Raw genomic sequence first — 13,679 nt, 5'->3', positions numbered from 1 at the left:
ATCTTGGTAAAGTTGTGGTATATTTTTACCCTGTTGAACAGATGACTTTGCCTCCGTGATAATGTGAAGCCTCCATCTTAGGTGGGAGCTGTGACGTCTATTAGATCTATAAATCATGTTAGCCGGTGGATGGGAGGAAAAGGGGGGGGGGGGCGGCGGTGAGAGCTCAGGGTCGTAAATCTCATTACCTGAGACGGCTGGCGAACCCCCCGCCGCTACCTCACCCTGTCCTCAATCTCTCCCATTATCAGCTGACCTTGACCGCCAACGCAGACACTTACACTCAATCAAGGCTGCACACGTTGTGGGCGCGCGTCTGTGTGTACCTGTCATATTTGTGTTGTGGCATTAAGGGGCCCATTCCGCCACACCTACTCTTTATCTTTAACGAGGATGAAAATCATCGGTTTATTTCTGCGGCTGTCGTCTTGCTACCGTCACAAAGTTGACCAATCCGTTTAAGCAAACGCCGTTTGAGATGATTCGTTAGTTACACGAGGAGCGACCGCAACCAAAGCTCACGAGTATACGGTTTGTATTGTCGTCGTCATGTTAACAAAGGCACGTTTCACTTCAAAAGGAAAATGAGAAATGATCAAACGCATCCCTGTAATTATGGGATGCATGCCGATTGTTATTACCTTTACGGTCAGCGCTAACAATAAATGTGTGAGTAAAGGCAGCAATCGCGTGCAGTCATTTTCTTCCTTGAAAGACCATCAGCAGCTATTTCGCTTCTCTAAAAATACACGACAACATCTGAGGTGCACTTGCTCATACCTGTGGCTCGTTCACTTGTGGAATGAGTTGACAGATATCTTCATTGTAAAACATTGCTCAAGCGTATAAAAAAAAATAAAAAAAAAGTGCGGATTATATCCAGAAATATGAAAAGTGCACCCTGACTAACAGCCAAATATGATTTATTATATGCTATGAATCTATCGCATCGTCCCTGTCGGGCGGAATCCTCGCATTTCCAAAACCAAAATAATCAGAAAGTGTCAAATGCCGCATCGTTAAAGTTGTAACAAACTCATAAATGATTCTGTTTATTCATTTGACAAGCTTTTGGATCTCTAATGTCATTATCATGTTCCCTCCATGCTTTATATTGAGTCGTCATTTTTATGTTCCGTCTTTAAGGAGACGCTAACAGGAAAAAGGACAAACGTCCATGAGCAAACACATATTTACATTGTTGCCGTCTAAGCTGTCGAGCTGGAATGGGGACACGGTGTTTATTTGTGATTGGGTGTTGCATGTTATTTTCCATTGAAGTTAAGCTAATGATAGCCAAGTTCTCAAACGTGGTTGTTTAATGCTACCACCACGAGCTTTCTGTTTTAGCCAACTTTTCATATGCATGCGTGTTGAAGGTGCATTTGACAATTGTAAGGACTGTCATTTATGTTTGTTCGCGGTATAGCGCTGACGGTGTGTCAAATGGAGCAAGGAAGGAAATTTAAAAAACACCAGTACGCTTCACTATACTTCATTATCCGTTATAATACAATGTTGTGCCTCGTTAAGTTATTACGCTGTCATTGATTAGAATGTCACAGACACGTCGCCGCTGCCAGTCGTGCCATCAAAGTTTGCGCTTGTGTCGAGCCCCTCACAAGAGAAAAGGTTTTAATACGTAAGAAACGCTAGTGACTGTAGTAACGCCCTCCCCCAAAATCCATTTCAAAGGTTTAAGAGCCATAAGTGATGCAATAATAAATAAATCAATTTAGGGTGTCAGGTGATTAATTTTTTTAAATCATAATTAATCGCATGACTTAGGTCACGATTAATCGCAAATTTTATATCTGTTCTAAATGTACAATAAGTTTTCATACTCTTAACAAAAGTGGAAAAAATGTTAAATAGAAATGTGGCTGCATCTTTTAGTCATTGATAGTCCTTTCATAACAAAACATAAAATTGAGTTAAAATTAAAAAGATGCAATAACTGTACTGTAAAAACGAGTGTGATATTGATTTGTGTTGGTCATTTTCTGCCACTAGATGGCATCATTGCATTTGTAAGACGTGACAGCTCGGTGCATTTTTCTTTTCATATGAAGAGCTATCTAATCTTTAACGTGAAGTAAATTTGTAAAAAAAAAACTTGACCCCAGTCTCCACAAATATATGCATTATTACTTATTATTGCTAAAATTGTGACGTGGACGTGTCTGCTGCGTTGCAGCTGGAATTCCTGCAGTACAGGCTTTACAAGTAAGGGGTGGTCATTAGTCCCACGTTTAAAAAAAAATTGTGGCGTTAAAGGAACTTAAAATGAACGCACTAATTTTGACACACCTAAAAAAAAAATTAAAAAATGCCTGGCTGTAATAGGCAAAAATTGTTCGGCACGCAAACTTACCTTCGTAGCTGATGGGCTTCCTTCTGGAATGAAGCATTAATGCGATTGATTTTTAACAAAACAGACCACTCAAATTTATCCAAACTAACTCCTTTCACTGTCGAAAAAATGCAGACATTAAATCTCGAGGCGACGTAATGCTGCGAGGCTTCTGCGGAATCAAGAAGAGGTGTGGTAATAAGACTAAGTGCCCAATATAGTTAATAGATTTGCTCTCAAGCTATTTACAACACTTTGCATTGGTTAATCGTTTGATAAAAAAAAAAAAAAAAGACCACTTGGAGGCTCACCATAATATCGATTTGTGATCGTACGAGATTTCTGTTCAACATTGACTATGTTTCTATAAATATGGCTCGTCTCTCAATATATAGTTCCAAAACGCAAGGTGGCGCTTCATCATAAGCCACACATTTTTTACCAGCTGCTGCCTGCTCGACAAAAACAAGAAGTAAATCGGAGAATAAAAGCTGAAGGAACGTTGCAGTCAGCCGCAATCGACGCCCACTCAAAGTGCAGCAATATTTTTCAGTCAGACCGGCGAAATAAACTTAACAAAACTTTACCAAACAACAAATCTCATGTAGGTCACAATGGGTCAATGCCTTTTTGTTATCTAAATACAATACTTGTCGATACCCTCGGTCCTTCATCTGGCGCAGATGAGCTCTCCAACTGCCTGCAAGCGTCAGTCAAACAAACATAATAATAATAATGAAGGTTTGACATCCAAAAAGATGCCTTCGCCGCCTGCAGTCTCAATATCTCGTCCACTCTTCTGGCTCTGTTGTCCACTTCTGCCTTGCCCCCCCGCCCCCCCTTTTCATTTTCTTCGTGTTCTTCAGCTCGGCGACTCTTCCACTTAAAAGCATGAAAAAGATATTTTTGTGTGCCACTAGAAAATCATTGCATATAATTTCATCTATGGCCTGCGGAATATGATGGCATGAGCTTCTGCGCCCAGCTATATAGTCTATAAAAATTGAAATGATTTGACTGAAATGGAATGGGATTTATCAAATTAAAAGAGTCCTGGTGCAGACGGGGTGATCATTTCAGTCTTCCTCTTTACATCATTTCTCCCCTGTCCTTCCTCTACTGCCTCTTAATGGATTTTCATGCCTGGGGCACATTTTGGGGCCGGAGCGGGAATTTTCGGCATTATGGTATATCTGTCTGTCGCCATAATAACTTATATGACAACACTCTCAGTTATCATCCATACCCCAAACTGTCACCGTTGCCCTACGGAGGCTTTGGGAAGACAAGTTCACCCTGAATAATTCACCCGCAGAGAGCTGGTTTGCTCATGGGGAGATGGTGAAAAGTGCGTCGCGTGCAACCGGATCCGCTGGATGACGACAGCTTGGGTCACGTTTGATGGCTGGACGAGGAAGATCAGCCGTAAATCCGAATACACGGCACCGTACAACAGGGACGAGTGCAACGAGCCAGTCCTAGAACAAGTGACGTGCCAAAGGATTGGTGAGGATTTTGGGACATTTCAATGGTGGATGAGTTTGAAATATGTCATGTTTCGGTTCTGTGGGGGTTCTTGCTGTTTTTGTCTGTGGTTGGCGGTTCTTTCTTCCCTCGTCTCGTTATGTCGAACCACGTCCACCTGTGCGCTTCCTCCCTTCCCAGCGTGGGTGACCAATCGGGGCCCTCAGCCAATTGTGTTTCCCCAGATGTGGCTCATTAGTGTTGGTGTCGTTAGTCTGCTGTGTTTGTCCAGTCCACGTGGGAGCATTGTTGACATTTTGTGTGGGAGTTCGTGCTTCTTCATCTCGTCTAAGCTAATCCCTCGTCACAGTCAAAATAAGTCGCCCACGTCGCTGTCAAGTCGCCCACATTCTGCCTCGTCATCCACATCCCGTCCAGTCGTGGCCTACTCACCTTTTTCTCTCCCGTTTCAATAAAGTTCTTCACATTGCCCTTCATTCCCGTCTCCCTGCCGTGTTTTCCCGCATTTGGGTCAACCGTCCCGCAACCTTTCACGCCCATCGTAACCCTAAGAAGGAGATAACCCCGTGAGCAGTTTGATGAGGATCTGAAGGTGACAGCCAAGTGAAGAGAGGAAAAAAAACACCTTCCATTGTACCTTGTATCCCACTGATTCGCATATCAGCATTATAGCATCAGACTCCACCTGTTGCGTGCCGTCTGCGATAAAGTGAGAACCTTGCTCGGATTCTGGAAAGCAGTCCTTTTGTCTCGTAGAAGTCAATCCCAGCAGGCGTCAAGAAAAGGGTACGCGTAATCACGAGTAACTTCCCCCTTTTTCCTCCTCTGACTGTCCCTGATTGCAAAAGTCACTCATTCAGTTCCGCAGCGGCAGGCGAAGGAATACCTGAGGGGGACCAAGTCGCTCGTTTGTTTTTCCTGCGTCTCTTCCAACAGAGGGCAGCAGGCCTCATTAGCGTTTTTGCCCCTGCAACCAACCCAGCAAACCAACCTCCAATGGGCCCAAAACACAACAAACCATCGAAAGAAAAGCGTGCACGAGAATCCCTAATGCCCAAATCTTTACCCTTCAAAAAGACAATTATGCTAATGCCAGGAATCATTTGCCGTTCCATCTCTGGTTTAATGCAGCCTTTTAGTGCGGGAAAGCTAATTAGAGGCTTTAATTAACATGTGCGACACAAACTGAAGAGAAGTGCGAAGGAGCCTGTCGATCACGCAGGAGCGCTGCGAGAGCGGAGAACGAGCAGGGAAAGGAAGTCTGAAAGCTATGCAAATGAGACACGGCGCCACCGCGGGGGGGCTGCGGATCGCTGCCGCTACAGCGCTTTCTGTAAATATCAGCGCGACCCGCAGACAGAGCCGAGTCATCTCATTAACAGCGACAGAAAGGTGTCCCCCAGCACCCTGCCCGCCAGGGTCAACAGTCAATGACGCAACCTCAGCTCAGCTCGGGCGCAATCATTAAGCCGCTGTCAAAACACAGGGTTCCGGGCTGTGATCCATAATTCCGTTCAAATTTCACATCCTCGGGTAACTATCTGAGGATAAATGCCCGATGTCACCAAGCCATAGCCACACATTTACAGATAACAGATAAGACCTTCCATGAAATCCGTCAGGTCTGACGAGGGTTTTTCATAACAAAATCATCCCACTATGCATTTGTGGTCGTTTCTTTCAACAAATGGTTCAAAAAGTCTTGGATTACTTCATAAGAAGCCATTAGGACATGTCTCTTTGACCTGAAAAACGCCAAACGTATCGTATTAAATACGAGACATTTGGAGCCCTCTATTTCATGGGTATAATCCCCCCATTAAAACCCTGATTTATATGATCCGGCACTTACATTGCACAGGTAATCCAATAGAGGGCAGTATCACTTTGCAAGATCGCCCCAATTGAGACATCTATACTTATTAAAAGTGGGAAATGTTCCTTCTGATTTTTGGAAATGCTAATATGTTGTTATAAATGAACAGATGTAAAGCATTGGGACCGGATGTATCAAATATGACACAAATCAAAAGTCATATGTGGAAGCCATGATTTGTTCAAAATGACCGATAAATACTCAAATCTTTACAAAAAAATCCAAATTCTCTCTCATATTTTTCACGGCTCAGGCTTTTTAGGGTTAAATGATATGGCAACATGCAATATGTGCACGCATGAATCATCTCAGTCAAGCAGCATTACTCATGCCAGCTTTTGCAGCGCTACAAAGAAAAACGTTTGAGCCACAGTGAGTAGAAAGAGTGCGGAAAGCTGATGAAAATAAGCAAAGTGGTGGAAATGTACCTTTTAAGGTGTCGGCAAACAAATAGTCCGTTCTTATTGACTTTGACTGAGCTTTCAGCAACTATGGAATAGATTTACGCTTTTGCTGGGATTGCTTCACAGGCAGTCTGATACGCAATTTAAAAGATATTTCGGGTCTTTATTCCCTCCCTTTATTTGCCTGCCTTAAGCGCTTTGTGTTTCTTTGGCTGGATTTCATTATGAAAAGGAAAGTGCAGAGGATTACATTTTCCCTTGTGCTGCTTCAACACAGATTAGCTTAAGGAATGAGATACTTTTCTGGAGAATCTTTTATTTTCTTGTAAAGAAGTTTTATGGATATTATGTTGGTTATTCCGAAGAAGATTTACTTTTTAAAATAAATATTAGTTCTTTCACAGCCATTGCAGGAGTCCCTTTGCTAAAGCTCTCTTGGCATAAATTTGTTTACATGTTTCCAGTTTTTGCATTTAGCCTCCAGCTTTCCCCACTTGGGGATCCGTGCAACAGCAGGCGGGTCACCAGTGAAGTGAAAAGTGGAGATTCTTGGATGTTTGACTTTGTACCACTTGAAAATTCATAGAAAATATGTCCCCTTAAGACCAGGGTGTGGGCTGCAAGTTTTTTTTTTCCCTCCCAGTATGACCTTTCAGAATACTGTGCACATACAGCCCAAATAAATAATAAATGCATGTTTTCCCACCAGTACTGGTATTGAACGCAAGCCTGGGATTTACGACCTCATGAATACAGAAGCGGGAGACTCTTGCTATAAAACGTAATAAATTCCGTAAAGGATCGTTTGTCTTGTCACGACCGAGACGTCAAATGCTGCTCACACTCTATAATGGCTCATCTAAACTACCATCGATCATTTTGCATCCTTTCGGGATTTTTTTTTTTTTTTTAGGAGCCACTAAGGGCATTCAGGCCCACCTGTGTGCTCGGGAGTCTTCTCACTGGTTCCCGCTTCTTGGTTGCGCTTCTTTGCAACACCTGGACCTAATGGACAAAATTGCGGCGTTATTGACACTCATTTATTGGATGTTATACAATTTGACAAATGCATTTGTAAACTTCAGGTTGGTTGTTGGTAAGGGTGATTTATAAAAGTGGTGACAGGCGATTAAAAATTTGAATCAGAATTAATCGCATGACTTCAATAGTTCTCACGATTAATCGCACATTTTATATCTGTTCTAAATGTACAATAAAATGTTTTTTTCTAAGTTTGCATACTCTTGTTAACATGAAAGTGTGAAAAAAATGTTAAATAGAAATATGACTGCATCTTTTACTCATTGAAAAAGTAATTTCATAATACTTCATAAAATTGAGTTGAAATTAAAAAGATGTACTGTGAAAAAAATGTGTGATTGATTTTTCTGCCACTAGATGGCATTATTGCATTTGTAAGACGGTGACAGCTCAGAGTATTTTTCTTTTCATGTTAAGTACTATCTAATCTTTAACATGAAGTAACTTGTGAAAATCTGCACGCTTTTTAAATTGTAAAATACAATTTGACGCCGTCTCCACAAATATATGCGTTATTGTTACAGTTATTACTGCTAAATTTTGATGGGGTTGTGTCTGGAATTCCCCCAGTACAGGCTTTCCAAGTATGGGGCAGTCATTAATTCGCATTTAAAAAAAAATTGTGGCATTAAAAGAACTTTAAATTAATTGACACCCCTAAGTGTTTGAAAATATGATGACACAATCCCGTCACACCTGTGTGCGAAAGGTTCTACAGCGCTGTGCCTACTGTATATCAAAGTGTACCTGAAAGGGATTTTCATCTTATATTCCATGACATTTAACAATAAATGGTACTTAGCTGGTTCAGTTGAAAACTGAAGGGTTCGGACCGGTAGCACTGCAGAAATACGGCTTTCCTGTAAATGTGAAAAATGAGCTCTTGTTATGCAAAATCCAATTTCCCAAAAAGAGGGCCCTCTTTTTATACGGGGCGCCTTCATTTTCATATCTGTCTGCGAGGGCAATAAGCTCAAGAGAATTCTCATTACGCCGGTACACAGTATTTTATATAAAACGCTCATCTGGAAATCAATATAGCGTGCAGAGGCAAGGATAAGAAGAAAAAAACAAAAAAGGTCGTGTTGCTGCGGCTGGCGTCAGAAGGGCCTTTATAGTGAACTTGATTAAAAGAAAATTGCTTTCAAGTGCTCTCAGCAGGCCGGGAGGTTGAGTGGGTGAGCGCTTTCATGCAGTGCTGCTTGAGTTTCACAAACTGGGCTCAGGAAACAAGATGAAGAAATGCCGTGAAAGCGCCCGAGGACAATGAGTGACGGGGTGGCGCAACATTAGCGCCGCCGCCGCCGCCACCGCCGCCGCTGTCAATACTTTTGCTTTGCGCTTCTCTCCAGGACGGCCGGGAAATTGATTGAGTTTCTTCCTCCTCAGTTTCTCCTCACATGAAGTGAATATTACTTTGTTTTTGTTTTTTGCCTTTCTTATGTGAGGAAGTGTGCAGTTATTGTCTGATGCCCTCTGCCATTTATTGGATATTCCTCATCATCACTGTCATTCATCAGGAAAACAAACTGCAGGAAAGACGTGTGCAAAGCAATATTTGTGAGTCGGAGCTTGTCACGAATTCACCTGACAGGAATATCAGATTCAAGGGCCCCTTAATTTTCTAGCTGTCAAGAATGTGGAATTTATTCCCCCTTGGAATCAGAATGACAGCGGCATATCAAGCGACTCCGTTTTCCATGAGACGTTCACGCAATTGGCTTTTAAAAGGACGGCGCACCAGTGAATAATTCAACTACTTATTTTTAAAGGAGTCTGATATCTTTTTTACTGCGAGTTGCCCTTTAGTATTTGAATATGATTGTAAATCCATTACTGCGCTAGTTTTAACTTTTACAACTGCTTTTAAAAAATTACTGGGAATTGCCCCCGCTGCCATAACCGCCAGCTCCAGCAGGAAGATAATGGCCTGTGACTAACAGGTGCTTCTGGACCGTTAATCTGCATAAAAATGCAGATTTATTAACACCTTTCTTGCCTTGTGACCTCACAAATAGTCCCTGCAAATGGCTGAAAACAGCGATAGCCCACAGCCACACATTATCAGTACTTACCAGAGTCATACAATCGCCAACATTCATGATGGCGCCGATGAAGAAAATGGCACCCGCTGTTGGAAAGAAATACAAAGAACGGGAGTTATTTTTTGCCTTTTAATTTCAAAAGAATGAAGAACAAATGGTGTCACGGATGAGCAGGTGTATTTTCTTCTTCTTCATCGAAACATGCTAGCTGTTTCTCATCGTAATGCTAAGCTAACAAGTGGTTCGCCTTCAGTGTTACGGCTAAGGAGAATGAGCATCCAAAGCCTCCTGTGACTTGATTTATTTCAGGGGGCAAAGATCTTCTTTTGAGCCGACACCGTGTGCGCCGAAGCCGACAGTTGCACTGGCTTGACATTAAGACAGAACATGTAGCCTGAAGACAGACACGGCGTTGGGGACATGGCGGGACACTCCAGTGACCGCGCTCAGACGGGCGAAACGCCCGCCCTGACAAATTCATCCCGCGCGATCGATAGCTGCCGGGACGACGCGCATTCTCGTCACGGGCCGGCGAACACGGCGCTGCCAAGGTCTGCGAATGGAAGATAGGCCCCGGAGGAGAGGGAGTCTTGATTTACGAGCCAGCGTCAAAATGGAGGCACACTTGTGCCCACGTACGGTGGGACCGTCTTCCTGCCTCATCAGTCTTCCCCGCCGCTGTGCCCGTCGTCCTTACGCCGTTTTGTTTGCCTGGCTGCTGACAGCGGGTCCAGATGAGATAGTCGGCGTTATTTTCAGATCAATGGACGCAACGCCGTTGTTGGCCTCGTGGTCAAGGAAATGAAATTGAGGAAGCAGAACCGCTTCGGGGCTGCCAGGTATTCTACAAGTGCCAGAACGCAGAAGAGGATGACGAACATAAGAACAAGTGTTGCCGCCGGACTGTCGTGGCTTCTGAGCAGATTCTTTGAGCAAAATAATCGTGGTTCACACGTTTTAACCCCAAGACCCCGATCGACGACAACTTTGCGAGTATATTCATCTAGCAACTGACAGTCCCGGCTCTGGATTGTAGTCGCTTTTTGGCAGATTCTGATAGTCCTACGCTGTAGAAAATATGGAGTGATACTGTATTGGAAAAACCTAGTATTGGTTTTTCCACTCAGAAATTCAAAGTACAAGGAGAGTTTGGGGTACTTTTTTTTTTTTTTTCACGCGTTGAGGAAAAAACTCAGCCTCCAGATTGGGAGACAGCATTCTCTACCACCTGAGTCATGCCACTCTATTTGCCACTATTGCATTTCTGGTGTGTCCAAAATGAGATCAAAAATGTCTCTTGGAAGTACGAGGATTCCATTTGACACCAGCAATATACTAATTCACAAGAGGAGCGGCATAGCTCAGGTGGTAGAGTGGCTGTCACCCAACCGGAAGGTTGATGTTCCTCAACTATTGAGTAGTTGTTGTTTTAAATAAACTAGTCAAATGTACTCAAAACTCTCCTTGTAAAAAGTACTTTGAATTTTTAAGTGAAACATTTTCCTAGGTTTTTTCAAGTAAATGTTACTCATTGTTTTTTTACAGTGATATAGTGGTTCAACAGTTTGAAAGAATTTGAAGGATTGCCTGATCGAAGACATCTTTGCTCGTACAGTCCTGACTTTCCTAATCAGGTATCAACCACTAGATCTCTTGTTCGCAGTCAATCTGGTGGATTAAGCTGCAGAGACTTCACTCAAATGTGTATTTAAGGTCCCGACGGAACTGATCAGAACGCCGCAAGTGCATACAAGTAAAGCACCCTTTTTAAGTCCTTCCAACGTATTTTATGCAGCCACCCCACACCCATGGTGCGTCTCCCATCCCTCTCCTGTGGCATATCAATATTCATAGGTCTGCCGGGTGCGTTTGTGCGACGACTGTCTCATTAGCCTTTGATTCCCGGGCACGAGGGCCTGTCAGCGCCGCCGCCGCCGCCACAGCGCCGTTTGAAGTGCGCGGAACAGCTGCTCGCATTTGATCTCCAGCCACTTTCTTTGTGCGCCCCAGTCCACTCGCGCGCAGACGCTGCCCACGGGCAACCACGAATACATGCATCGGTTAGCGCCGCGCGCCGGGCGCCGGGCCCGCCGCAACAGCTGCCAGGGTATATTCCCGCCTTGCAGCGTTGGCACTCGAGCGTGTTCGCTTCGACGTGTCAATCATCGCGCTCATTTGCGGGATAACGCGTCAAATTAGCTACATTAGTCATGCAGATGTGCCACGCGCTGTATGACCCTTCTCCTATTTCACGGCCTTACCGTCTGCTATTAATGCATAATATTTAATAATAAAGTCAAGATTCACATTGGTTGATTTCAAAAATCTATTATTTAAAAAACGGGTCCAATTTAAGTGACCATTGGCACTCGACTGCTCGTGCCATGAAAGAGAGGGTAAGCCTGATGACATCATGACATCAGCACACTAGCGCTAAGACAGCGCGCTAGTCCACTCAATAATTGCACAGTGTTGTGTGGAATTGTATGGGCTGCGTAAAGAGCAGAGTAATAAAGACCGATTGGGGTGCACGGGTTGGGGCGGTCGCCTCCCCGCAAAACAAGTTCTGCGGACCGATACGGTTGATAACATTAGGGCGACTTTAATAGCACTAATGAAGAGAGCGGTGGACAGATAGTGAGACCACGTGAATGGTTTGTGGGCTGCACAAAGATAATCACATTTCAACCAGGAACAAATACACATTTAAGGGCAGAGAAAAAGCATGCCACAAGTTCAACCAATTCGAACGGTGGAGTTATGTTAACATGCAAATAAGAAACATTTGTCATGACTGCGGTAATCTCAAATTTAAAAGCACGAGCAACAATGCAAAGTTTTCCACTGGGACTGTAATAAAACGCCATCAGTCTTCAAATGAGATTTTGGTCAATCGGACCTATTTTGCTCGACATGCGCAACATTAGTGCATTAATATAAGAAGTAGTGCATACCTCAAGAGCGGATGACGTCGCAGAGGCGGGAAAGGCGCGAGCTTGTCGGCTTGCGGAGGGAGACTGAGGAGGAGATGCTGCTCCTTCGCCCTCGCCTCCTCTTTGCCTCTGGCTCGGCGTACGTCTCACTATCAAACCTCCCTCCGATACCCCCCACCCGCCCCGCCACGCCCCCCCCCCCCCAAAACACTCCCCTCCTCCAAACACACCCTCCCCTTTCTATCCTTCCACTGACACCGCCCTGCTGCTCAAACTCTGTTTCGCATGAAAAGTAGTTCGAGAAGCTTTGTTGCATTGGATTGTATTGTTCCAAAATCACACCATAATAGAAACGGGTGTTATTCGTTTGTGAACACAACGTTTGAGAGTCCAAAGTTGCATCCTTGGAATTTGAATTGTAACTAGACGGTTATGCTGATTTCAATTGAATAGAAAATATTTTACCTACATTTTGAATGACCTGGGCACTATTGAAATAATTCTTGTATTTCATAACAATAAGGTTGTGGCTATAGATACTGTATATTGGTGATCATTTGGTAGTAGAATTGCATATAAAAGTGCAAAGGAGGTGGAATCTGTGTTAAATGGGCTGAGAAATTGTGCTTGGATTAAAATAAATAAATAAAAAAGGAGTACAGCACACTTAAGGTTTAGCAGCAAAGTGCTTTGGGTAAAAATAAACCTCACAGCTGAGCCTCTCCTCAGGTAAGAGTGGTGAATAAAATGCAGTTGTTACCTCCCAAATTTTCAGTCCAGATGTCCGCTGGTGGATTCCACAACCCATCTCTTCTTTTCTGCGCTCCCTCTCTCCCATCGAGAGCCCTCCCTTGCCTCTGCCCCGGTTTCCATAGTGACACCTTCCCCGACTCCGGCTCCACATAATCAAGTGAGCCGGCCGGGGTGGGGGGTTGCAAGCAGGAGCGAGGAGCTGAAGGAATGGCAAAGATGAGGAAGATGAAGGTGGAAAACGGGGCAAACAGCAGCAAATAATGAACACGGAGAATGTCAATGATGGTTTGTCTGCGGCAAACGGCGCTTTTTGCCTTCGCCGCTACTTCCGCCTCATGTTGGGTTCAGATCAGGTGCTTGAGATTCGGCGGCATATGGCTGACATAATTATCATGCTCATCAAACAACAGGGCGGCCACTTGTGCGCGGTGTCAACGCTCCCAGCAGCGGCGAGATAAATCATAGGATGTGATCAATCTGAATATTAATGCCAACGTTGCTCAGCATGAGTGCTCGGCGGCAGGTGGAGACGAGTGGAACCCTCCTCCAGTGGCGGAATAAAATCATGCACAACATGCAGGCAGGCTGATTTCGCTGCACCATTTCAAGGGACATAACGTGGTTAAGTCACTTATGGTCCCCAGGAGAAGGACTCCTCGTGACTCCTGATGATTTTTTTTTCTCTCTCTACAGCTCCTGGATGGATTGCATAGAAAATGGGCTTTGACGTTCACGGTTTTAAGACACTAAAACCCAATGACTTTTCCCATCACCAAGGCCATCATATCA

At 44.0% G+C, this 13,679-nt stretch overlaps 1 protein-coding gene across 2 annotated transcripts in view; it reads right to left on the bottom strand.

Annotated features, from left to right (window-relative positions):
• LOC147159100 (uncharacterized) overlaps positions 1-12,283 on the bottom strand; it is a 61,358-nt gene extending 49,075 nt beyond the window's left edge. For both annotated transcript variants that reach the window (XM_086059811.1, XM_086059813.1), the window contains exons 1-4: positions 12,159-12,283; positions 9,235-9,290; positions 7,963-8,019; positions 7,058-7,123 (exon numbers count right to left, since the gene is read on the bottom strand). The gene's annotated coding sequence lies outside the window, so the exon portion shown is untranslated. The remainder of the gene's footprint in view (positions 1-7,057; positions 7,124-7,962; positions 8,020-9,234; positions 9,291-12,158) is intronic.
• Between the last annotated feature and the right edge of the window lie 1,396 nt (positions 12,284-13,679).

The sequence above is a fragment of the Leptonotus elevatus genome, chromosome 17 (genome assembly GCF_054856555.1).
Source record: "Leptonotus elevatus isolate MCC_2025b chromosome 17, RoL_Lele_1.0, whole genome shotgun sequence".
In the NCBI taxonomy this organism is placed as follows: Eukaryota; Metazoa; Chordata; class Actinopteri; order Syngnathiformes; family Syngnathidae; genus Leptonotus; species Leptonotus elevatus.
The sequence above is the reverse complement of the archived record's forward strand: the minus strand, read 5'-3'. Positions and strand labels throughout refer to the sequence as shown.